The sequence below is a fragment of the Aythya marila genome, assembly GCF_965140915.1.
Source record: "Aythya marila genome assembly, chromosome: 26".
Taxonomy (NCBI): domain Eukaryota; kingdom Metazoa; phylum Chordata; class Aves; order Anseriformes; family Anatidae; genus Aythya; species Aythya marila.
The window spans coordinates 1,052,958-1,079,708 of NC_139067.1; the positions used below are offsets into that span (position 1 = coordinate 1,052,958).

At 40.3% G+C, this 26,751-nt stretch overlaps 1 long non-coding RNA gene across 1 annotated transcript in view; it reads left to right on the plus strand.

The window, feature by feature from the left end:
* The first annotated feature begins 12,030 nt into the window (after nt 1-12,030).
* LOC309887556 overlaps nt 12,031-26,751 on the plus strand; it is a 108,558-nt gene continuing 93,837 nt past the window's right edge. Inside the window, exon 1 of the long non-coding RNA XR_014319070.1 lies at nt 12,031-12,150. This is a non-coding gene — a long non-coding RNA (uncharacterized lncRNA). The remainder of the gene's footprint in view (nt 12,151-26,751) is intronic.

The following is a 26,751-nucleotide window of genomic DNA, read 5'->3' on the forward strand; positions in this document are numbered from 1 at the left end:
CCCTTACTGCTGCTCCTAATTAACTTCTAACCTGCTGGCTGTTGGGTTCTTCCCTCTATTCCTTTCTTTCTAACTGCTAATGAAGTCTAGAAAACACAGCTCTTTATTTTACTAGTTTAGCACAGGTCCTCTGCAGTTCACAGGATTCTTTAGTTACCAGAATATATACCTCCTACTCTTTTCCTGTAGTCTGGATCTTGTTTGCAAGTTGTTTTAGACAAATGACATGTCATGAGCTAAGGAATTAGTCATTTATATAGTTACAGTTGGCTTTAAGGAAAAATCAGATACTCCTTTCCCTTCAGTTCCACTGAAGCAAGCAACAGAGACTGGACTTGACAAGGATTTGTCTAAATGGAAAAGAATGGAAAGCACAAACTGTGCTTTAAATCCTTCCTTGCCCATCAAAACCCAGAAGTGTAATTTAAATGGCTGGGCTTTGTCCATCATGGGTCAGAGAAAGGCCAACATCTAACCAGCCATGATGATCATCCTCTAAGCTTCTCTTTCCCTAGAAAACCTCATAAAATGATGGTTGGCAAAACAGGAGATTTATTCTAGCAGATATAACCATACAAAACAGTAGTAGTAGTGGGATTGGGTTATAAACTACATTCTCTTAACCTGCTGGCAGAACATTGAAACCCAAGACCAGTATTTTAATAAACTAGATTAAACCAAAATTAAAAAAAAAAAAAAGACAAACTCTCTGCCCAGAATGTTACACAACATTGGCACTATATCATAATTTGCTCTGATTTGCTAATGAAGACTAATTAGTCATATAATTCAGCATGTCTATCTGCTCTGACCACTGTAAATCCCCACTGTCCCTCAAAATCTTATTTGCTCCCTTTCCCTTCTCCTCTTTTAAGCCCCTGACTGTTACAAGTGCCTTTTATTTAAAGAGCAATTGGATACCTACTGTGTACCTTCCTGCAGGAAGCCCTTTAATATATACTGTCACAATTTTCTCCAGGAATATACTAATAATTACAATGGCTAGGGACTTTTACTATGTTATCTAAGAGAAAGCATCAGACAATGAGAAGATACTTGTTGAAGTCCAGAAAAAAAATAAAATAAAGATGATGATGAGGCCATGGGTTTTCTTATGCAGCGATAAGCTGGAGAACAACCAAGAACATTAAAAATAAAAATAAAAATCAAAGGAGGAGAGCAGAGGCAGACACCTGCTCATAGTAGCTGGGGGAACTTCTCTTCCTTCTAATTCTGCTACACTGAGCAGCATTAGATGCAGCACCACAGCATTTAGAACTTACTGGAATTGTTTCCACAGCTAGGAGAAACAAGTGGTGTATGTTGACAAGCAGGAGATAGAGAGGGCACAAAAACATGAGTCTGGGAACAAGCTGAAGGAGCTAAAAAACATGAGATAAAGTTTGCAGCTGGTCTGCAGGGGGTAGAAGGAAGCACGCTAATAATCAGTGAGCTGCAAAGCATTAAACATTCTCAATTTTAGAGCAGAAAATGTATAATTTTTAATTCAGGTTCACGGATTTACAGGCCACATTAAGGTTATTTCTGCTCAGCAATTTAAAATTTGGAATAGAATTAAAAAAACCTGTCGAGGCACGAAATCCAACAGCTAGATTCAAATTCATGCTCCATGCAAATCCAGCATGACTTCCCCACAATGAAGGAAAACTGTCTTTGTTGGAGCAGTTGAGTCAAACAGGAGGTGGGCAGACAGATGACTGAGTGCACCGACACGTTAGGAGCTTTTCATCTTAGAAATCCATGTTGCTCAAAGCATGAGCTGGACCACTGCTGCTGACACGTCCTTCAACCTGCTTGCCTTTCCACCCCAGGGCATCACTGTTTTTGTTCAGAGAGGCCTTTGACTCCCCTGTCCTTGATGTAGATAAAACTTTTAAGCTTCATCCTCTTGACTGGACTGACTTCAGGCTTTTGGAACATGTTCTTAGACATTAATTTCCTTTTTACTGCCCACACCGAGAGACAACTCCAACTTTAGCACACAATCTCAGGCTACTGGAATATTAGCAAGACCACTACAGATACAAGAAACATCACTCTTAACTTTCCTGGTGTACAGACTACTGAAGAGGGCAAAGTGGCTATCACACGTGCAAGCAGACACAGTGGTGTTAGGAAGCCATCCAAATACTGGCTTGGTTAAGAGGTAACTGTACGAAGGGCAGTAGTGCAGCACTCAGCTAGCACCCCTAGCAGGTAGAGCAATCAGTTCAGGTACAGGCACGATAGGTGCACTTTCCTTCTTTATCTCGGGGCCTTTAAAGTTCATTTTTAAGCTTCTCACACTGTTACTCAGTTAACCAGGCTGTAGATTACTTTCAGGTGAGGTCTCTCCCATTCTCTTAAAACTCTAATTCAGTGCAAAAGGGTATTATTAACAAAGAAAGCAAGTAGTGGCATGACTCACTAACCTAGTTGTGAGATAAGTCATGAGGCAGAGAAGTATTTCACCCCCTTTCTCACTGAACACTGAGAAGCTAACAGTAAAATATTAATTAGAAAAGGAGCTAAAACTTGCAAAGATAAAAACATCAGGAATCATGTTCTGATCTCTAGAGTAGTTAAAAAGCAGAATACAGTACCTAGGGAATAACAGTTAATCTGTGGGATCTCTATGCCACTGGAGATTTACAAAGGGAGATTAGAAAAATGTAAAAGTGTTACGTCTTACTGATGCTGCCTTCGAATACATGACCACAAGAGATTCCTTTTAGTTTTGTCTTCCTGTAATTGCATGTTGTGGAAGGCTCTGCAATTCTGTCTTTACTGAAAGACAAATGTAAAGCTTCAGAGAGTGCCTGAATATGAACACACCATTTCACTCCACTACGGGATCTGGGAAAGTGATTAGGATCTCATGAGCATAGTCAAGCCTCATACTAGCTTACTACTGCAAAACCTCAAGTCTCGCTGGAGTTGTAATGCCTCATTTTAACTATTTGAGCAGTGTTACTTGCAAATTGCAACAAGGACTCTATAGAAAATATTTTATAATGTTCACAGAGACTTAATAGCTATTACTTCAGGTGCTGAACACTGCAGAGGAGGTTTCCCTTTTCTCAAAGGTAGAATATTGGATTCTATACAATATTGAATTAATGTGGAGATTCTCTGTTGTCTTTCAGAACACGCCAATGGACATAAAACCGCACAATGAGCAAACAAAGACAAGGTACGTCACCGTAGGAGCCCAGGTCAACTTCAAGAGCTGGAGTAAAGGTGTGGGAGAAGTATGGAGGAGGCAGGGAGGAATGCTTTATAGTACCCCATTACAAAAATATCTTTGGTAGTTTCACCCCCACAAGGCATCTATGAGATACGGTTGCTTAGAGCCTTCTAAACAGCCAAATCATTTCCAGCTTGCACTGTAATTTAGTAGGTAGCTAGCTGAAAAATCTTCAAGTCCAATTAGACAATAATTGCATGTTTGAATTTGAGCAATTTGTACAGAATAGGACAATTTAAATCTTTCAGAGGACTTAGCTGAATAGCTACAATAAACCTATGCCCTAGAAACTGCCTAAACCTCCCCTGTCACAGCTTGAGGCCATTTCCCCGTGTTTTAACACCTGGTGCATGGAAGAAGAGCCCAATCCCCACCTTGCTACAACCTCCTTTAAGATAATTGTAAAGTACAATAAGGTCCCCCTGAGCCTTCTTTTCTCTAAGCTAAAATCAATTTAAAAACCTGCCTCTGTGTTTCTAACAGGCTGTATACACTAACATGGCTCAAGAAGCACCATGGTCACACTACAGGCACTGATGCAAACTTCCACCAGCCCAGGCTCTTATTAAGGAACCACAGCAGTGCCACAACGCAGCACTGCCTTGTGAGGAACCCCAGTGGAGAACTGAGTGCTCACCCTACACCCAACAACCAGAACATCACCAAAAGGGTCTAGTTGCCCCACATCTGAGGTAAGCCAGACTTAAAAGCAGCACCAAGTAGCTCCTCCAGCACCCCCAACCCAGCACAAACTAGCATGATAGTGCTGTGCAGGGATTTAATGGGGCTGGTGGGCCACAGGGAGCCCATGGGGGTGGGGGGGCAGTCCTGGGTGGGACTCATTAGCACACTCAAAGGCCCCTGGCTCCCTCAGGTGCTTGGGAGGTGATAGCAGCAATGTTAGTCTAGGTTTTTATCTAAATAGTAAATATTTTTTCCTTATTTTCAAAGGCAAACCTTTTCACAGGTAGGGTATTCCCATTAAAATCTTCAGTTAATACAAAAGAAAATTAGAAAAATCCTGTTTTTAAGCTGTGATTCTTTTTGGAGGGGCAATAGTCCTTTATATGTGAGCCCTTACTTCGTAACTTTGTGAAGCGATTGCTTTAGCTACTGTAGTCTTTAATCCCCCCTGTTTACAATAGCTGTGTTTGCATTTCAGCATCTTACTTTGCTATACAAGATCTATGTTGGGAAGCTGCTCCTGTGTCAGTGATAGAGAACGGATGCTCTCAGCTTTTCTGTTCCTTAGCCACTTGCATGTTTTCAGAGTTCTTCAAGCAGTCTTTTCACATATTCGCTAGAACAGCTGAAGATTACATGCTAGTGGCAAAGGCTCATCTTCTTATTACCTATGGCAGCTTGAAAATTAGGGTAAGTTAACTGTGTCACACTGCAGTTGAGCTGGGAACAAAAGGAGGGAAAAAAAGGAAAAATCTAGATCAGGAAGCCTTTAGTCAGTCTGTGTGGGTGAATGTGGGCAGATAATGTAATGGAAAAGCAAATATGCTGCTAAAAGAAGATTTAACAAGTTTCTTCTTCAACAAGGGGTGACAGACTCATACCAGTAACTCACAGTGAAGAGCAACTCAACAGATATTTCTGAAGAAGATACCTGAAGTTCTTCTTCCTGTGAAAAAGCCAGGATTTCTAACCTGCTTTCTCATGTACTCTGAGCTCTCCCATTTGATTTTTTTTTTATTATTATTATGGTGATGATAGTTCTCCTATTATTCTTTTTTTTTTTTTTTTTTTTTTTTCCCCCTCAGGGCTTTTCACTTAATATATTTTTTTTTTTTTTTTTTAAATCAAATCACCATAGCATTATATATAAAGGAATAGAAACAGTAGAGCAGAGAGTTGGTTTCCAAGGTTTCTCTCTCTCTTTTTTTTTTTTTTAGTTACTACAATTAGGAATTGCAGAATGATATTCACCATATTACATATCAGTGCCAACATTCATGCTAATAAATAGATCTTTTGGCTTCTTCTGTGTATGTAAAGATCTTTTCTTAGTACAGCTCTGTGAGGTTCCCCCAAGATACTACATTAAAAATGTCTTTGGTCTCAGGTTGGAGAGGTACGAGATTAGCCTCCCTCTTCTTGCCTTATCTCGTACTTCTGAGGATTTGCATCCCTCTCATTTGAGTCTGGATTATAGGTTCACTGTCCAAGAAATGTTGCTTCTGCTGGCAGTTGGATCCCTTGAGATATTCATCCATCATCTTTGTGCTCCTCCCTTTCTTTTAATTTCTCCTATGCTTTATGAGCTCCCGCTTATTAACGCAGCACTGGGGAGGGTCTTGAGGCTGTTCTGCAGAGTGGCATCGAGCAGGATGCTAGCCAGACTGTTCCAAAGAGCTACAAAGATAAGTTCACATACCAGCATTTAAACTATCTCCCTTCAGACAACTGCCCTTCAAGAGACACCTCGGCTGCCTCCATCTTTTTCAATGAAGATTACAGGCCAGGAAATAAAAAATCTAAGTAGGTGTTAACACTCAGAAACTGCAGTAATGAGTCTAGTTAGATAAGCTGGGCTGGCTGGTGAGCCAGCTGTATGGGAGTGTTTCCAATGAAAAGAAACCTTCCTCAGACACTCAGATGAAGGTTTTTTGCAGGCTGTGTATTTTGATCACTGGTTATCCATTTATACTTAAATACTGAAATAAGGGGAAACAACTCTTGTGGGTCAGTTAATCACCATATAATTTCCTGCATTCTTTCAATTAATTTCAAGGCAACTGGATACAATTTCCATGATATTAAGGTTTACACAATTATCAGAGGAGGGACACTTTGGTCAGACAGTTTTTCTGATTTGTATGGGGCAGTTTAGAAAAATAAAATAAAAAATAAAAAAAAATCAAAGAGTTATCCTGATCGCTATAGAAGTCTTCCAGGCCACAGGAATAAAGACAGAGACAATTTTGAGGTTACTGATAATTTCATTTCTTTGATTCCTAATCCATCTGCAGATTGCCTTAGTTTAGACGTGGTGTTTATCAGGCTTCCTAATCCTTCTTCAGAGGAATTTCTCCCTTCTTCAGGGAGGGCTTTTCAAACAGGTGTTCTGGAAGTAGAGGAGGCAAACACAGATTATGAAAAAGGGTTTGATCCAAATCACATCCAAGTGTGGATATCCAGAGGAGCAAAGACCGAAACAGGCCCCTATTTGTGGTTGTCAAAGTTTAATTTTAAGAATGCTGCTTTTTAATTTGGCACACAGCAGGCCTCCCGGCCATGGAGCAGAAGCATGAGCAGGGAACTTAGAAGGATTAGCTGGCATCTGCTGTGCCTCAGCTCTGGCTGTTAGAAAATGAAATGCAGCAAGGGAAAGAGAAGCACAGTAGTGATGTATTTCCAATTCTCCTTTATTTTCTGGTTTACCACTAATATACTTGATAGTTTCTCTTATTTATTTTTTTGGCTCTGAGAGCCAAGAGCCTGTAGGAGAAAGTTAGGACTTATATCTACCCATACAGAATTCAGATGTCTGTTGTCATTCACTGTAGAAGACTTTAGGCACCATTCTACAGGCTCTGGCTGAAAATTTACCGGGATGTTGCATTGGTGTTACTGAAATTGGAAGAGTTAGGTTCAGAGACAAACCTGGCTTTGAGATGCTAATGAGCATTGAAGATGGCAGTATTTGAACACCTCAGAGTCAATTTGGTGGAGGGACGTCAAGGGAACAATACAGAGATTGGGGGTGTATACTCTTCGTTCATTTTCTTCACTGTGGTAGCTCTTATTCTTGGAAATTAATTGCAGACTGTTGCCGAGTACAGAGCACTAGTGTAAATGTGTTCCCTGCACTGAGTACTTAGTAATGATAATAATTAACAATAGAGACATGCAAACAGTTTTCATTTAATAGTAGAGTTGCCTGCAAGTGTTTCCATTGTTAAGCTCTTGTCAGAGCTTTGTACTTTTAATTAAAGGGAAGCTGATGCTGGTAGAAAGGTGTTGGATTGACATTCCCTGAAAATGAAATCTTCTGCTTAGCTGCTAAAAAAACAACAGACAGAGCTACCTGAGTATAATACATACTTGGCTACTTTTAGAATAAATTTGGGAGAGCCAAACTCCATACTCATCTAGTGCTATTGCTTGTGGATTTAAAACGTTATTCAAAAAATGACTTAATCAACAGGTGGGAGAGTTTTGCATTATGGACTGGGTTTGGGGAGATCTGGGTTTTAATTCCTTCTCTATGACACGTGCTAGGTGACATTCGCAAGTCACCACAGCTCCTCAGGAAATTCAGGACATCTAACACTTCTAGTACGCCCTGCTTCAGGTCTGAGGAAGGGATGAACTGTGCCTATGAAGTATGTGTTTCTCTCCATGGCTCTACAGGAATTTGAGACAACTACCTCATCTGTAGTGATGGTTTAGTTCACCAGAACACAGGTATCTAAAGCAGAATTTCATCTCCAAGATGTTTTTCATTGGAATATTGAGATTTCAGATGTTAAGACTGAATTTTTATGTCCTGAGTTGAAGATCCAGCTTTTTTAGCCTAAAGCCTGCATAGACTAACATGCTAAGGAGTAATATTCTAGGGCAGATTCTCAGTGAGGAAGCACAGATATCACTTTCACTGCCATTTTAAAAATCATGGTATGGTATTAAAGCAGTGGATTAGTTACCAAATCTATGAAGGCATATAGTTAATGAAAGAAGTATCACAGAGATAGTGAACTTCACAGGAAGGGGCAAACTTGACTTTACTCTTAATATTTCATTATGCTCCAGGGAACATTTTGGAAGATTTGTGTCTTTGCATTCTTGCTGTAAGAGATTAAATGGAAAAAAAATATTTCCAATAAAACATGTTTTTAAGTTACATCAGAATTCATCTTGCCCCTAAATCTCTTGGCAGCACTGGAGTTTTAGTATTTCCATGGCTGCAACTAAATCCATTTCCTAATTCACACTCCAGGTAACAATCAAGATGCCCTACCAGCTATAATCTCTAAACCTGAAAGACATCAAGTTTGCATTTTGTTAACATGTTTAGGATAAAGTCTTTGGTAGAAAACTTTTCAAAACTCCCCTCTGAATCGCATGCTCATATAAATATTGGCGAAAGGTGTAGATTATATGCATAATCTCCTTATATAGCTGAATGCCCTTTTGAATTTTGCCAGTCTGCTTCTGCATTGCGCTTGTGATCCCCAGCATGACAGTCATATCTGGATTAAATAAAACAGGGGATAATACATCTCATCCCCAAAGCAAACCTGATCCTTGCTTTCAACATTCTCTGTTTTGATCTTACATTTTCGTTTTGCATACATATATATCTTTGTGTGTCTCCATGTGTATGCTCATTTTCAATCTGCATACATTCCTTCATATAATCTTATTCAAGCTTAGTTCTAACTCCTTTGTTTTTTCAAGTCACATCACCCTTGCTGGAATTACCCCATCCTATTTGAAGGTAATCTTCAAAAACCTAGTGCTTAGATATCAGATGCTTACCCTAATTTAGCAGTGAAGAATCATTTGCTAGTTCCCCTGACTTCAGTTGCAATTGTACTACCACATCTGCTTACTTTAGCAGCAGAAGGTGTAATAGTTACCCAAGTTTTTCTAGAATTAAGGAGAATCAATTGGATTAAAAAAAAAAAAAAAAGAGAGAACACCAGAAACACCAGGAAACAAGACAGGCCACAAAAGCCAGGGATGTAGGGAGGTATGATGATCCAAAGGAATTTTCAAAAGCAATTATTATGAGTCTGTTTAAAAGTAAGTCACCCTTTGAGAATTATGTGGAATAGAAATAATTTCAGTTTTGTGATTCACTGCAATGAAGTGTAACTTCTTTGTCTTACCCTGTGTTTCAAGAAACATTTTCTCAGCCTCATACTAGGGACAAACAACATAGCAAGATTTCAGAAACATGGAAACTGAATTTAACATCAAAATCCTGAGAAGGACTGTTGGAATTTTATAATTTATATGTTCCAGACAGATTCATAACTAGCACCGTAAAAAAACTATATTGGTATAGTTTTTTTTAGTTGAAATGGGTTTTGTTTTTAGCTAAAACATATACCCTTCTGGTTGTCTATTACTAACAGGTGTTTTATACCAGTCTCTCTCTAATCCTGCTACAGAGGAATAGTAAAGTAGCAAAACCATCCTTATTCCACTCTTTTTTTATAATTTTAGCCATACCCATAAAGTGGTGTAAGCAATCAGATGAATTCTGACACAAAAGGTCCCAGCCTGAACCAGGTATCTGTTACAGCTTTGCTAATTTCCCAGTGAACGATCAACCAACAGTTGTAGCAGCTGTGATAAGAGGATTCTTGTTTACAACAACATTCCAGATAGCCTGCTTTTGTTTTAATAGCACGTTTTTCATCTTCAGTCTAGGAGTCTGTCATGGAGAGGTACCATAAATTACTGCCACAGCATGCTCCTTACCACCTACAGTCTTTCTGTAGCGATATATGACCCATAAATCTTACTGACATTCTTTTCCATGGCTCTTTTAATGTTCTCCCCTTTCTCTCTCCCTCTTCTCCCCTTCTTTGCTGTGAACAACTCCAACAGGTTTTGTTTTGTTTTAAAAAATGGGGAAAAAGCATGAAACAAAATGGAATCAGATTTTGTGGGGAAACCTGGCTGTGAACACACTAAATTAATCAGCTCCAGATAAAGAGTCTTGCTTCTTTAAGCACTACACAGCCTAGGAATTGCTGAAGGCTTTGGCATGGAAAATAAGCTCATTTTAGCATAATATCAGTAATAGATTTGGTCCTAGCATTTCAGTAATCCAGTTCATTACAGATTTCTTTCCAGATATCACTCTGTGTTCTGGGTAAATGGTTGCCACATGTTCTGCAAGAAATGGAATTACATTAACTTCTTGGGATAACTTTATGTCATTGAAGTAAACTTGGTTGGTGGCCTCTGGAGATCCATTATCAGTTTCAAGCACACTAACTCACAAAGAGATAATATATACACACAAAAGACTGTAAGAATTAATTTCATTGTATTTAGAATGAATAGATTCTTTCCAAACTAGTAGCATCCTCTTAGCAAGAAATTGCTTAAATGATCTATATAATAATTTCTCCCCAAATCTTCCCATTGGCTTATTGGACAATTTGACAATGTCACAGATAGATGCTTCTATTATTTCTTATTTCATTATTTATTTTGCTTTTTGTTCTGTTACATTTATTCTATTTAGAGAGTAACACCTCTGCCAACTACAGTTTAATTGGTATCTAAGACCTGGCCTGCATTTACATTTTACTAGAATAATAATGTTGGTAAGGATTTTTTTAATAAAAGGATTATGCTGCTATGAACACTTTTGTGGATGCAATTAGGTTAGTATAAAAGTGATTTATACTGATTTAGTTCTTCCCCTACTCTATGGTAATAGCTATCTAATTATAAAGTATGTTTATACTGACACAATTGTATCCACAATCCTGGTACGCTTTTTCATTCTTCATTTGTCTTAATGTAAATTCTGTCAAAAGAAAATGACACATGCACATACATACACCCACAAGCAAGATCATCAAAGTCCTGAAAATCTATTTGGTCAAATTCATCAGAAGATAATTCTGTCTCTGGGGCTTTAATCTCTAAAGAGCAAGATCAGTTTGTGGTGATCGTAACTGCTTGATTTGCATTGTAGCAGCCATAAAAGACTCCCACAGTGCATAAAAAAACACCATTTGAGGAACTTCCTTGAAGAAAATGGGATCAATAGCACTATAAGGAGCTAAATTGCTGTTACTGAAAATGTATACTAGATTAACTTAACCCTTTAAACTCTGCATACAGCAGATGTAATAAAACTCTTAAATCAAACTGTACTGATGAAAGATTTAAGAGTATCTGCCACGCAGTCCTGTGATCTCCTATGGAATAAACAAAGCTCTGAACAGATGGCATACAGTGAACTGATAACGTCTCTCTCTCTTTTTTTAAAAAAATATGTTCCTCATTAGGCACCACCTGGAATATGGTGCTCTGTTCTGCACCTCCCAATGCTTAAAAGCCAGACTACACGGAGGGAGGTAATCCAGGAGCATTTGGAGATGTTATAAGGGAAAGCAGAGCTTAGAAAAGGGTTAACGCAGTTAGGGGGCAGGACTGTGGACACTAAAAAGTCACTGTTGTTGATGCCAGTTCTCAACAAGCCATAGCCATGGTGGCAAGGAGTGTCTTTCCCCAAAACCTGTGCTGGGTGAAGAAGTGGGGCAGGACAGGCCTGTTACTGGCCTTACCTGGAGCAGCCAGCAGCTGGCCCTTGGCAAAGCTACAGGGAGAAGGCTCACTGACAAAAACCTGCTTGGCTTTAGGTGCTCATGGAGACCTGGGCTTGCTGTGGTGGCAAACGTGAGGTGAAGCAAGCAGCGTGGGAGAGGGTTAGTAAATATATGGCCTGCTTAGCTCTCATTCTGCTGAGGGCAAAAGGTGCTCCTCCTGGGCTCTGGCTGAGCTGCTTTTAAACCAAGCTTTTTTGTGTGTGTGTGGTGGGACTCTTCAGGGGCAGGGAGAGCTTTGTATGGGGTTAGGGACCTTACGGGATTTGTGGGTCCTGCCCTGCAGCCCTGCCTTGGCACAGAGTGCAGTGGGGACCTGTGTGAGCTCTGGGAAAACCCCTACAAGCCCTCAGGGCAGAATAGCAAAGCCAGCCTTGTAGAGGCAAAGGAAAAACAAATAACAAGCTTAAAAAGCATGCAAACTGCCTAATTGGCCTGTTCTTTACAATTTGGGGTGGGTAGGGAGCCTTGCCACAGGTGTGGACCCAGCTGGGCACCTGCGCCAGGTGCTGCTGCCAGCACAGGGGCTGTTAACGGAAAGTTCCAGAAGGGACAGGAAGCAAGGAGTGCGCTGGGCTGTGGTGCCGAGTGGAGGTAAGCAGCCTTTGGGTTTAAAAAACAACAAAAAAAGTATTTATTGTGTATCTTTTAAGTTGTATCTGCTGCCTTCTAGTGTGTGGGACTGCTTGTATTGTGTTTTTTTGTTTGTTTGTTTTGTTTTGTCTGTGGCTTATAGGAGTGTGCAGCTGGGGGGTCTCTGAGGCGTTAATCACGGCTTTTTTCTTAGTGATTTTCAAATCCAAGCCTGTGTTTGTGAAGGAGAAGGGGAACTTTGAATTGAGAATTCTGAGTATTTCAAACAGTGTGCAAAGGTGGAAATAGAGAAGAAAACAGAAGGGCTATTGTGCAGGCTGGTGAAAGTGTTCTTGAGTCTAGCTCGGTAATTTGAAAGTTAAGTGGATTGCAAGCAGAGCAGTCAGAGCAATTAGCTGGGCTAATGTGACCACGATAAATGTAAAAAGTAGTCAATGCTAGTGAAAGAAATTGGCAGTTGTTAATGTCCAAAAAATAAATAAAAAAGGGCCATTACGGAAAGGTCAGTTCAGGGGAATAATATTCAAGTAGATGCTAAAAGAAACAATTGCACTAATTGATGCTTAATTTTATGAATGCTTCAAGAGCCATGAGTGAGGTGGGAATTGGGCAGCAAAAGGGAAGCTCAAAAACTTTGAATTTAAGGCATCTGAAATGCTTCTGGACTGGGCTGGCAGGGTGGCTGGATGCAGCGCTGTGGCGCATGAGGTTCGCTGGTTTTGAAGCATTCTGCTTCTGTGTGGAGAAGGGACATTGCAGGCACCAAATGCCTTCCTTAACAAAGCATAAAGTGTCCAGCACATGGAATAACATTGCCCACAGGCTCTCCATGTGTATGTTTTATGGAGATCCTTTCCCTTATGCTAAGCATCTGTTAAGTCAACCACAATAAAACGGTCGAATTCTTTAGCTTGCTGCTGTACCCCCCAAATGCAGCCTTATTTCTTACAGGCGTGAGTTTGGTTGGATGTTGGTTCTGTAGAAGGTGTCAGTTGCTAGTGAGGTTTATTTTTTGGATGTTTTTTTTAATAACTTGTTCTGGATGTGGTCAGTGCCAATCGGTTAAATTGGATCCCACACTATGTGGTCAGTTAATTTTATTTGTTTTGATCTGATTAAGTTCCTTAATACCATTCAAGATTCAAGCATTTCTCTAGTCATGATTTTTAATAAAGATTAAGCATTAGCAGTCTTTTGGGTCTCTGTATAGAATGTTCTATAGTAACACCAAGCTGCAAGGGTATTTAAGCACTAAGAATGAAGAAGGTGAGGTACGTAGATGAAGTGCTATGGTAACTTTTCATGTCCAAGAATAAAGATTAAAATAAAGGGATTCTAGTAAAAGTTACTTGAATTGCCCTTAAGCCATACAGCATGATCTAATTCTGAGATCATAAAAGGAAAATCCTCCTTGAGGCATGGCCACAGTAGGGAATTGGGAGAGCAGGAATCCTGCTGCTGGTAGGCAAGTGGCCAAGGATGGAGCAGAGCCACAGCTGATCTTCCTGGTCCCCCCCATCCTGTGCTGGGGGTTGTGGAGAGATGGACAGACAGCCAAGGGTTTTCCCATTGCCTGTCATCCCTTTCCACTGATACGCTGGCTCGTTCCCCGTGCAGTTCCTGTTAGACCCAGTATTTACTAGGGAGGAAAATCTGGCTGATGCTGAATGGCAAGAACACAAGAAGGGAGCTGAGGCTTTTCCGAGATGCCAATGGGACAGCAAATCAATATCCTTGTTCAAAGAGCAGAATGAGCGGAGTTTAGAGTGAAACTAATAGGAGGACCAGGAAAGAAAAGCTTCAACTGCTGTTACCATGACAAATAATGACAAAAAATGACTGAAGTATTTTAAAGGTAATGTTGCAATAGAAGATAACCTGTGAGTTGCTTGGTTATAATTGGGCTGGGCTCTGTCAGCACTTGTTAGGGTTGAGAGCAAGCGCTCCGCAGGATGCGCCAACAGTACGTGCGCTGGGTGATGCACAGAGGGGGAGATAACACTGTTGTGAAAAGGCCCTGAATTTAATTCTCCTGGAAGCAATTTTTTTAATTCATGCTGGGAGGAGTATGGGTAGGCAGCCTCACGTAATGCCCAAAGACAATTGGTAATTGGGAGTCCTGAGCTGTTTTGGGAAGGGGAATGTAACACAGCAGAGCAGCTAACTAGAAGTTGGGCTGTCTTGCTGTTCCTTCATTTGTTCCTTCTATTTTAACTGAAAGCCAAAAAATGCATGTTTTTGTCTTTTATTTCTAGAATCTTTCACAGGACACTTTCTTATACCAAGATTGACAAAATCTTAAATATACCAATGTGGTAGTTGTCTTTCAAGTACTGTTTGGACTGGATCTGTTAGTCGACTGACTTAATGTATTACATGATTTGAATGGAGTGTTACATTACCTGAAGCTTCCTACAAATCAATTACACAGCCTCACGCCCCAGTCGATGAAAATTTTGTTCTCATAATCCATGTCCTGCTGAACTTTCTGAATGTGGAGAGGAACTTAGTGTGCCATAGGCCAATGTAAAATATCCTGTACAACAGTGAAATCGATGCACTGGGCTTCACTCTCCCTTGTAAGTGGATATTAGAGAGGTCAGGAAATACATACAGATGGTGCTATTTATAAAAATAGATTTAATAGAATCCTATAACGTGAGCTTTTGCTTCAAGTTTTGCCAGTAAAGAGCCCAATGAAGTCAGTGAAATGCGTGCTGTTACTGACTCGAACAGATTTTCAGATTGTGCCTTCAGGAGAGAGATGACAGACTGTGCTACAAATTGTTCTCATACAACAAGGCATTTTAGCAGTACTCTAGGCAGCCTTGAACAAGCTTTATCAGGGAAAAAAAGGTCAAATTATAACACATTGTATAGTTTTGATGCTGTGATGTTTTTTATTACCTTTTGAAAGAACTTGGGATCCCCTACTGAAATCATTGCTTAATTGTGTCTCCTATCCTTGTAGAAAAGGGTCAGAGACTGACTTTAAAAGGATTTGGATCTTTTCCTTAGGAAAATATATTTTCTAAAATCAGAGGGGTCTTTGCAAGAAGCAGGAGTACCTGGCTAGCAGTTCTTACCATTGTTTCTGTATTGTATGTTACTACTGGAATGGAATTTAAATTTCAAATACGAGTATTACTGTTCAGAAGTATTTAAAAAAGCAGCAACAGCAAAAACCTGAAACTAGATAAATCGCTCTCTTTTTTTTTTTTTTTTCTATTTTGTCACTTTAAAACAGGGAGAATAGAAGAACATCCCCAAGTTCAGTCCATGTTGATTATTGACTTCCAGCTTCAAAGGCACTTTTTGTAACTCAGTAATAAACTTCCAGAAATGTGGTGGTGGTGTGGAAATTGCTCATGCAGACAGGCTCAGCTAGAGCTGTTAGCAATTGTCACTAGAGCACCTGCAGTGCAAGTGGCCAGCTGATGAAAACAGTGAAGTGCTTGTCTCACGTCCCTGTTGGGGAATAACAAATCTGGAGGGGATCCAGCTCTAAGTGAACCCAGCACCAATGAGCTCTGCAGCACTTGCAGTCCGATTGTCTATGTAATTAGCTGTCTCAATCCTTTTTTTGAAAACCCAACCACTTGTATTAGGTACTGAAGTGAGAGCTCAACTGTTTATCAGATACAGTGCTCCCTGAAATTGCTCATCCCTTTTGGGGATAAGATTTCTGATCAGGCGTGTTACCACACCTAGAGGAGCGTGGGGGTTCCTAGTCACTGACTTCAGTGAATGAAAGCTGCAGTTCCTTAATTAGGCCGCTTTAGGGGCTATTAATATCACACTAGCTCTAACTGTGAATGCTTTTTAGAGGTGTAAGTTAAAGGGCTTTACCAGCAGAATCAGTGTCAAACCTCTGCCATTTAGAGTAAGTGTTAAATTTAATGACCCGTTCTGTGGCTCTGTCCTGTCCTTTAACCACAGTGTGACTCCTGCGCACAGGGCTGACCGATCTGAAAGTTCATGCTCTGAAGCTGGATAGTTGCTGCAGCTGCTTCATCTAAGTGACCTTGACAAGCCATTTTCAAGGCCAGTGGTGCTTTTTATGATTTGGTGTTGGTTTGGGCAGGGTATTTCTCTCAGGCAGGTTGCCGTGTCCTAATACATCCTGAGCAGGAAGCGCCTCTGAGCTGTGCTACTCCAAGGAACTCAGTGTTTCTATCCTATGGCTACATCTGTACTGCATTCATAGTTGCCTTAGCCCTCAGGATTGCACTCAATCAAGGTTTGTATTCTAGAGCAGACAGCAGTTTGAGCATGCTGTTCAGAAGGATAATTCAGGCTGTATGCAGGCTCATGGGATGACCATGAATACAGTGTGTGGATGGGGTACAGACCGTGTGGTGTTTGTTATCCCCATTACTCGATGGTGCAGGCATAATGTGCAGCTCTGTCAGTCAACAGGAAAATGCTCCCGAGCCTTCCCCTGCCGAAGTTCAGGCACTGATGTTGCTAGCTGGCCTAAAGAAAAGGAAAATAAAACCTCAGCATTCTGGAGTTTCAGCTGATGCGAGTCAATGAGGAAGTAGGAAATTTCTTTCGTATTTTCCTTTTTCAGTTCTTCAAGTACACTTGAAAGAAAGCAAATCTGGATTCTGGCACTGGGCTGTAGACTACTTATTCATTGTGCTTAGGATGGTTGTCATTTGGCTGAGAAATAATCTACCAGAATAAGAATTGTCTTCTGGTATGTGAATCCCAGAAATCTGCAAAAATCTGTGAGACCACAGAGTCTTTTTAGTGTTAGCATCTTTTGAGTCAGGCTCAAGGCCAGGGAAAAATCATAATGGCTTTGTTTCCAGACATCTTCAGTGCTAGAGAAGAAACCAAATTATTCATTAATACTAATAACTTCTGTTATAAGTTGAGAGGGACAGCAGCAGATTTTGATGTAGCTGATAGCAAGCACCAGATGATCTGATGTGACTGATGATCCTGGCTCTGTCTGCACGTATGTACGTTTCCTATTGGGGACATCTAGGTGGCACTTTAATAATAGTAATCTTAATATACTCCTTGGAAGTGCGCTGTAGCAATTTTAAGGGCATTAAAATGTCTTGATGTTATAAACAAAAATAACCCACCTATTTGTGTGCTTTGTATCCATTTTAGATTTGTGGGAATCCCCTTGATATTGTGAAATGCAGCATGTATCTGGGACTTTGCTGCATTCAGAGCCTGTCTCTGAGATCTTTGCATCCACAGTGCATTATGCTTTTCACATCTTAAGAGTGAAATGTGGTTTGAAAGCACTTTGATTAATAGGTCCTGCTCAAAGCTTTGTCTCTGGGCTAGAGAACCGGGCGCCTTGCTGTTTCCATGTCATTTGCAGAGCAGTCTCTTGTTGTGTGTGTACTCGTACACGTCAGCGTGGTGCTGCCTGTGGATTGCATTAAATACTTCACCCTACGCCTGTCTAAACTTCTAAGCATTACAGTTGTAGACTGTGCATGTAAATAATTTATGAAAAACATTGTATGGATTTTAAGTCTTACCCTTTTAGCATCTGCCTTTTCATCTCTGAATCTTACTTGTGTATTACATGGCTGTGATAAATTGGCTATTTAGTGAATTGGTTATGGTGGATTTTCAGGAGAAAGCTGAAGTAGCTGTTACTCACGTAAATATGCAAAACTTTGCTGGTAACAAACTAGAAAAAAAGGCTAATTAGTATAATTACTGTCATTATGATTCTAATTTAACTGCATAGACTTGCACTGCAGCAACATCAGAGCTGTCACATTTGCAAACTGCATAATTATATGTATTAAGTTCTGTCTCTGTTGCATCCAATACATAAAATGTGCTGTTACCTTAAATTGCTCCAAAAAAGAAGTCAAAATGTCATTAAAGGTCTAGCTTGATTTTTCTTGATTTTTTTTTTTTTCTGATTACCAGTGAAAGGTGAAACAAAAAGCTTTTCTAAATAAATGTTTTATGAATTTTATCGATTTTCTTAAAATAGGTGGTAAATTGAAAATAACAAATCTGAGTGTACAAGAATCCATTTATACATTCATGCCTGTGTTTCTAAGTCCTAAATCCTACTGCCATGTTCTTACTGGTAGCACAGATCGTCACTTGAGTGTCAGAAATCCTATCCCACCAGAAGTTTCATAATAAGTGTCTTTCAATCTAGCTGTTATGGAGCAACTTCCTCTAATCAGGACGGTGTGAGTACTGTCTGGCTGATACTGCATGGCAGTCTTCTGAGGAGGTCATATAGAATAATGTCAACTGTGAAATCTTAAGTGGCTGTAAATGTGTTTCCTATTAAATTAAACATTCAGTAAGATATCTTAGAGACTCCTCAATTACTTAGAGGGTTCGTATCTTAAACTAACCTGAAGGGAGAGGTGGTTATTGTCTGTGCTTTGGAAGATAGGATACAACTTGAAGTAATTTTGATTCATTGGGAAAACGTCCCTGTATCAAAAGGATGACATTTGATAAAGACAAGAAAGGAGGAAGCAAATGTAAAGATATGTAATAAGGAATAATTAGTGAGGAAGTAGAGGATGTGGTGTCACAAACTGAGTCAAAATGGGATTCAGCTGCAGAAAAGGCAAACGACATTTTTGGATATTGGACCCATATTGCATGTGGAACACAGGAGGTAATTATTCCACTCTGCTTAGCGCTGGCGAGATCTCCCCTGGGGGAACAGTACATGCCTCGGGCACTGTTGTGTGGAGAAGATAGCTCGATGGGGTGGAAAGAATCCAGCGATAAGCAACAAAGAAAGTAAAAGCTCCCAGGGAAAAAATGACTTGCAGGAAAGGTTGAAATTATTGGGTTGATTTATTGTAGTGGGGAAGAATAAGCAGAGACCTGAGAACAGCCTTCAGCTGTGGGCAAAAAGCACCAGGCTTGGGAGGTTTTCATGTTTACCAAGGGACAGGCTGGAGCTTGCACCAGTGCAGATCTTTGGGTAGATGTGGGTGGGCAGGAGGGATGAGGAGAGCTGGTTCCATGGGGACTGGAATGTGCCCCATCTTACTGAGGGGAGTCGTGATCTTTTCCTGTAAAATTTTTAACATGAATGCTCATGTATTGGGCAAGTCTGGTTTGGGCAGACATGTGTGATCCTGCCTCAAGAAAAGGTATCTTGAGGTGCCTTCCAGGTCTCTTTCTGTGACCTTGTATTTTAAAAACATACATACATATATATATATATATTTTAAGAGTAGCAGCCTTGTAGAACTACTGCAGAGATCTGAGTTCAAATTCCTTGGTTCCTTCCCTGCAGATACTGAAAACACTGCAGCATAAATCCTGCATTGCACAGCTCTGCATCTGTGCTGGTGGTTCTTAACCTTTGCAGACCCCGTGTGCTGCAAGTGGCAGAAGCACTCCCTTGTTCCCACTAATAAAAACCCTGGAGGCATTTTTTTTATTTCCAGTCCTTCAGATAAACTCCCTTCAAACACCAAGTGACAGATGTTGTTCGTGTTGACTCCCGTGTTCTGGAAAAGCACTCAAATGTTATTGTAACTGAGATAACGTGGAGCAGAATGAAGTCTATTCCTGTTCTGCTTCCACTTAACCATAGCAGCATTCCAGGTGGCATCCATCACCCTTAGAGAAGATAGACATTGCACAGGCATGACGAGGGGCTTCACGTGCCTTGTAGGAGGCTTTAAGGACTGAAGCCAGACTCATTGGCAAGGCAATGCACAGCCAATGTGAACTGGGAGCCTTTACAAGAGTACGTAAAGCCTAGCGTGTAAGTGCATGTTTAGAATCAGGTGTGTGCCTAAGCATTTTCCTGAAGGAAGGCTAAAGAAAAAGTGCTGTGAGGGGATGGTGACTCAGGTCTTTTTGCCAGCACAAAAGGAGGTAAAATGAAGCTTTAAAATTAAGCATGGAAAGGTAGAGCCTAGGAAATGCACCCAAACTTTAGATTCCTAATGGCTGATTTAAGTAATTGTGGTACTTTATGTTTTAAGGGCTGTCAGATCCTGGATGGGATTATACATAATTGTTGAGGTGTAATGGCCCCATTAAGTGAAAATTTAAGGATCATGAATTACATCTGGTGTTCTAGCCAATATAGCAATCCTAAGTCTGTCCCATACACACACGCTTCATTTTAAAACAAATGTGTTAAAATGCCAATGCAAATTGGACCTAAATTCACCTGTTCAATTAGTTTTGGGTGAGATCTGTGTCCTGAACTTTCCAGAGAGGTTCAGCTGACTGAGTTGCAGTATTGAGCAAAAAAATATATATTTTTTTGGCATTAGCAGGGATGCAAGTTTGGGCAGCCCAATTAATAATGATGTTTGTTTATCCCCTATGAGCTTTTGCTCCTTTTGGGTAAGAGATTGATAGTTTGATTTCATAAAGGTTTCCTCATCTAACCAAATTAGCAGCTGAAGACCTAAATCTTTTGTGAACTGAGCTGCACTGCGGGTTTAATTTCAAGCATACAGATGGTGCAGATGCCACATTTTGCTGGGACTATGCTGGGTCAGAGTTGTGTGTTGATCTTTTTACCAATGTGGTCAGTGTTTTTTTTTGTTTTTTTTTTTTTTTTTAAAGTAATGCATCATTACAGTCCTTTTCAAAAACAAGTGTTGGGTGTGTTGTTCATTCATCATATGTGATGAGGAACCATTGTGTAACGCTTTGCCCAGCAGTGATGCAAGTTAAATATAAGTTACACAAGAGATGACCTCATAGATGTTTCCATGTATAAATTTCCATGCAAGAGTGAGGTCCAGAATTGCCTGAAACTGGATGAAAATTCCAGAAGATCTCAAGGGATGCCACAAAGAATTACAGAGTTTCTATTAGATTTCTGTATTCAAAAAGTAAAATCCAGATCTGCTCCAGTAAGTATTGTTTTTCAGCAGTTGGCACTACATTTCAAGTTATTGAGCTTTGTTCCTTTCATAAATGAGTAAATCTTTGCAAATCTGCATGTTCCAGGGTTGCGTACTTTCTGTCCATAGCCTGCTAAACCTACTGGTCTTGAGGAGTCATCTAATGACTATAGATAACCTGGTATCTTTTGTCTGAACTGAATCACTTCAACCACCTACACAGAACAGCATCACAAACTATCAGCATGCAGAAACTATGATTCAGTGCCTCTAATGATCAGGATATTAGGTATGGTGATAATTTAAAAAACACATTTTGTTGCTAGGGGGATTTGGTTTTGTAAAGCTTGGAAATTGAAAGATAATAGCTGAGAATCCCACTGATAGTGTGACTTCAAGGAAAAAAAAAAAAAAAAAAGACTTTTAATTCTAAACTAAATAATACAAGAGCTTGCCAAAGAACTTCAAGAAGCGGTACTGCTGTTAGTCTATAGAAGAGCACCTGTCGGTGTAACGATGTGTTGTAGTTGCCTGTCTAATGTGCAGTGCCCAGATAAGCGTGTGTTTGGGTGAAGTGGGATCTCTGAGATAAATAAACACACAAAGTTCTCTGCCTCAGTCCAAACCTGCTGTGAACTGCATGATCAGTGTGTTTCTCAGGCAGCATTTCAATCTTCAATGCCGCACATGTTTCAGAAATCAGGCTGGTATTTATCACTGAAGTGTGGAAAGGTGGGTGCAGCGATGGTGCCACTTTTCTTTTGTGCTTGGCTGATGTTCCTTGCATAATGCACTCAATCAGCTAATAACACAGACAAAACTTGCTGCTGCACCTCAAAGCAAAATCCTTCTGAGCTTTGAAGCTGTTGAGAGACCTGAACCCCCAATTTACAGCTCTCCCAAGAACAGAAAGATAAATAGGAACAGATACATGTTTTGTCATGGTCCAAGTCCAGCCTTCATTTTGAATTCTCTAACTGGAGTTCAGGCCTTGAGATCGTGAAATGTTGCACAGGCTTCTGAGCCCCCAGCTCTCTTTCTACAGACCGAGGAAGTGCACCTCTGAGATTTCCTTACTTAATATGTATTTATGCTTCTGGAGCATTCATGACAGTTTGTTTTCTCCCCCCTTCTACATAAAAAATGAGTTGCTTTTGTACTGCTCAGCACTGTTATGAATATTTATCCAGAGGGTTTATTTTTGTTATTCTAAATTTGCCTGTATCCTTTGTAAGAAGAAAAATGGGATATAATTAATCTCTTTGTTAATCTTGATATTTGCATGGAACAAGTGAAACAAGCTCTTCAAACCACTTGCTCCACACTTAAGAAGTATTTACTCTGCAGTTCAGAGGGAAACTTGAGGGCTTATTTATTTATTTTTATCATTTAGGATTCAATACACACAGTGGGAGGCAAATTTCCTAATTCTCTGTGAGTTTTATCTGGTTCACTGTAGTGGTTGGAAGATTTCAAAAGTAACCTCCGGAGAGGAGTTACCAGATTGGAGAGGGCAGCCCATTTAACACAAGTGCAGTTCACCAAAAGCAGCAGGCCGAATGAGCCCCCTAATTACACACAGCCCCCATGCTCAAAATTGTTCAGTCTGTGCTAACATTGGTGGTGGAAGTGAGTTGAATCCACAAGTGCTGTTGAAAATGGTCTCTCTTCTTTCATGCTTATCTTCACTTCTCTGTACTGCCCTAATACAGAGATGCATGTTGCAGGATAAAGCCTGTGACGGGCTGGAGATTCATCTACGTGCTGTTGTTTTCCTTTGGAATGGAAGCTCTGGGGGTTTCGCTTCAGAAATGAAACCACAGCCTCTTCGTACTTCGCGTGTTTATGCAGTGTTGCAGTTGGACCTGTTCCTCATGCCTGTGCTGTGTATCAGGTGTGTGAAACTGCTCATTTCTCTGGGATTGTGTACAGCTGCTACATACTTGGCTTTCACTGATGTGAAGATGAGACCGGGGTTTCTTCAGCCTTGTGCAGCATTCCATAATTCATCGCTTGGTGGTGCAGGCGGAATATGGAGGAAGATGTGTCTTGTACTGTAGGTCAGGATGCACTGAATCATTGAATACAGATGTATTCATTTCACTTCTATCACTCCATATGAAAGCAGTATACTACCCTTGTCTAGAGTAAAATCCAGAGTTGTGTAGAATAAAATAAAATGGTATGCATTACAGCTGTAATAAATCTAACTTTGTTTTTCATCTGACAAGGATTTTTTCAAGACTACAACAGCAGTAGTCTGTCTCAGAGTGGTTGTTGCCAGATTGTACACTGTGCCTTCCTCTGCTGGGCTTTTGCTGTTGATTACTTGTCTACATTAGCCATCAGCAGAACAGGACTTGCGTTAGAGCCTTTATAATCTACGGGGAGGGAGGAAGTGGGAGTGTTGCATGAGAAGAATGAACAATTAATTGAATGAGAAATTAATTCATCCAGAACCAGGATGCAGATCGATGTAAACAGCATCGCAGTGTAGCAGGGAGTGTAAGCAAGGGCAAAGTTGAGATCACGCTGTCAGCTGTTCAACTGGGAAATCTCACCTTGTCTTCAGTGAACGTTAAAAGTCTCATTGCCTTCAAGAGCCAGGTGGCAAATCCAGCCGCAGGGTGGCACAGTGAAGTAATGGGTTAAGTGTTTGTGTGCTGGGTGGCCGCCAGCTAACAGCAATACAACTGTACTTTCTGTACAATGCCATACGATTAGTAGGTACAGTAACAATTGTTTTCTAAGAAATACCTTTTATATTAAAATTTGTGAACCAAAGTCAGCTCTGGTGTCTGACTTCAAAAGACTTGAAATAGGGATGAGCTTGGCCCTCCATCTGAAAAATAAATTAGAGCAATATTGAATCTTTGTTGGAAATGGTAACCCCGCTTTGAAGGCTCCTGTTTTATGAAAGGTTCTTTGAAGGCATTCATTCACTCTGGAATGAATTCATGCTATTCATTCTGCCAGTCACAGAATAAGATATAATAGCAGTCAGTCATGATTGCTGTCATCTATCAACAGTTCATTACATAGCAGTTAGACTGAGGATACAGCATTTGTGAAAAACATTACTATACATCTTGAAAAGAAAAAGCCAGTGACTTCATGTAGAAAGATACTTGGCCTGTTTCTCTTCAAGACTGGGTGTCTGTTATTTTGAATGTTTTTATCAAATGGTGTTGCCAATGCACTGCAGGTAATACACCGCTGGAAAACCGTGTTACTTTTAGGAATCAATTTATCCCGGTTGAAAATTTGACAAGTTCTGGACCATCTCCCCCCAGCTCCCGACAGCGATTCTCTGCTCTGTGTAGTGACTCATACCAGCACAAGGATTTCAGCCAAATTTCCTCTGAGTAGGCAGGGAGATGGGAGCTGCCAGGTGGTGTCAGGCATTTCTTTACCAAACAAGTGGGATTCTTTTTGTTGCTAAAGTGACTTCTAGTATTCTGATAGTGTACGTGGACAAGGGGAACCAAAAGCAGAATAGTTGGCTAAGTACTGTTCTTCAATCATCACTTGGACAACTGCACTGAGTTTAAAACTTTAGCTGACAGGGCGTATGTCTCCCTAAAATCTGACTTTTCTGTCTGTTATTGCAATGTTACAATCTGCTGAGCAGAAATAGAGATGACAGGAGGAAGCCCCAAACAACAGTCAACAGTGGGGCAGCATGTTGGCTGCATGTAGTTCCCACCCCAGTTTACCTGCCTGTAAAATGGACGTAGGAATCTTGCTCTGTGTAGCTTACAGTACATAAGCAGGGTTTGTAGTAAGGTTTACATCGCTTTATCTTCTCTGTAGATTAAAGAACATGCAAAACGCTAACATACAAGCTAGAATGGACACCTTAGCTGGGAGTATAATTTCTCCCTAGTCTCTGAAGAGTAATTGAGTTAATAACTAGTTAACTACTTGATAATGTATAATTTTCTCATTTATACAAGTAAATTGTAATTAACACATATGGCCTACAGATACATGCAGGGAAAAAAAATTAATTTTCTCCCTCTTTTCCCAAGTATGGATGGATTAAAATGTCCTGTTTTGTGGGAATTACATTTTAATGAACTCTAATATGCACAGATCCTGTTAACATAGGCTTTTTTATCAGTTCTTTTAATTATAAGGATCGGCTTGAAGCAAAAGAACTTGAAAAGCTTTGGGGGAAAAAAAAAAAAAAAGGATGGGGGTATCCTCACAACTATATTTAAAAATAAAAGTCTTAGCAAAGTATTCTTTTTCTTGTGTTAAATTCTTGAAACCATTATGTTTGTAGTTATCTTTTGAGTCAAAACTTTACAAACATCAGCTAATCCATGTTGTGCAGTTTGAGAAATATTTAAAGCAAAAAATGGAGAGGTAGAGGTATTGAGAAGAGAGGTCCCTAAACCTGTTATCTCCGGTGTTTGATGTAAAAGGGTCAATACCCAAGGATTTACTAGGGGCACTTTTTACACAAGCAACTTTTACTCCTACTGAAATTGTGCAGAACTGGTGTTGTGATTTGACGAAGGGCCTTTTTATCTTTTCTCTGCTACATTTGTTTTCCAAGAGATTCTGATAGCATATATTGTCATTCTGTCCAAGCCACGGAGACGGACAGGCTTGCTGTCATCTTTCTTAATTAACTGAGCTTTGCATGTGGTGAGAAAAGATCAGCAAAACCTAACCGAATCAGTATACTTCTTGGTCCTGCAAGCATGCATCCTGCTGAAGAAAGCTCAAAAGCAAAGCACATTCAGGGATTGCTGTCTAGTTGTTTTTGCATCACTTTATCTTTTGCATGCTTTTTGCTAGTAATAGCAAGCTCTGCAGAGCATGGAATTAGTCTTCTGCCCTTTCCCCATCACAGGTACACAGGCAGCGTTGTTGATCAGTGCTGAAATGTGAGCATTGATCTTTGTTTTTTCCTTGGTGGTTTTATTTATTATTTTTTTTCAGTGCAAAAGATCAGCTGGGCTGCTTATTTTCAAAACAGAAAGCCACATCTAAAGGATTTCTGCAGCATTGCTAATAGGCCTTATAAAAGGGGTGTGTGGAAGATAAGGCTGCCTAAAAGAGCAGCTTTGAGGCAGGTTGGCCTTTTATGGCAAACGTGAGTGTTCAAAGGGTTCCTCCTTTTATATGGATAAAAGGAAAAAGTGGCTCTAACGACCTTTTAATTAGTGTCATGGCTGTTCTCCAGTGCATCTCATGGAGAAGTTGCTTCTTCCCCAGTCCAACATGTTATCGGACAAGCATGAAAAAGTGCTTAACGTCCTCCTGGTTTGCAGATGTAATATTCAGTTAATGAACATTGCAGGACAGCCAGGTGACCCAACCGGATAGGGTTACCCTGGTGCAGCTGCAATCGAATTCGGAATTCAGCAAAATGGGTGCAGTATTTCAGTTATTACCTCCAGACTACCGATCATTGAACCGTCACAGGTTATCACAAGATATCGATTGAGGTTTCTAACTATGCCAGTGCTCAGTAACTAACTAAACATGGAGCAGGTGTTACCTGCTTGTAATGTTCCCTCTTGCCAGCAGGTGTCCCTTCAAGCTCACCAATATTCTGCATTTATTGCAGAGCTGCTAGGCTAGGGCTATTAACAGCAAGTTATTTTTGACCACGCAAGGTAAAACCTCAGAGCCCCCAGGTTTGGCTGAGATTCCAGCGGACAGAAGGGCGCTGTGAGAAGGGTGAGGTCTATCACAGAGATTATCTGAAATCAAACACCTCACGTGAACACGCCCTAAATTT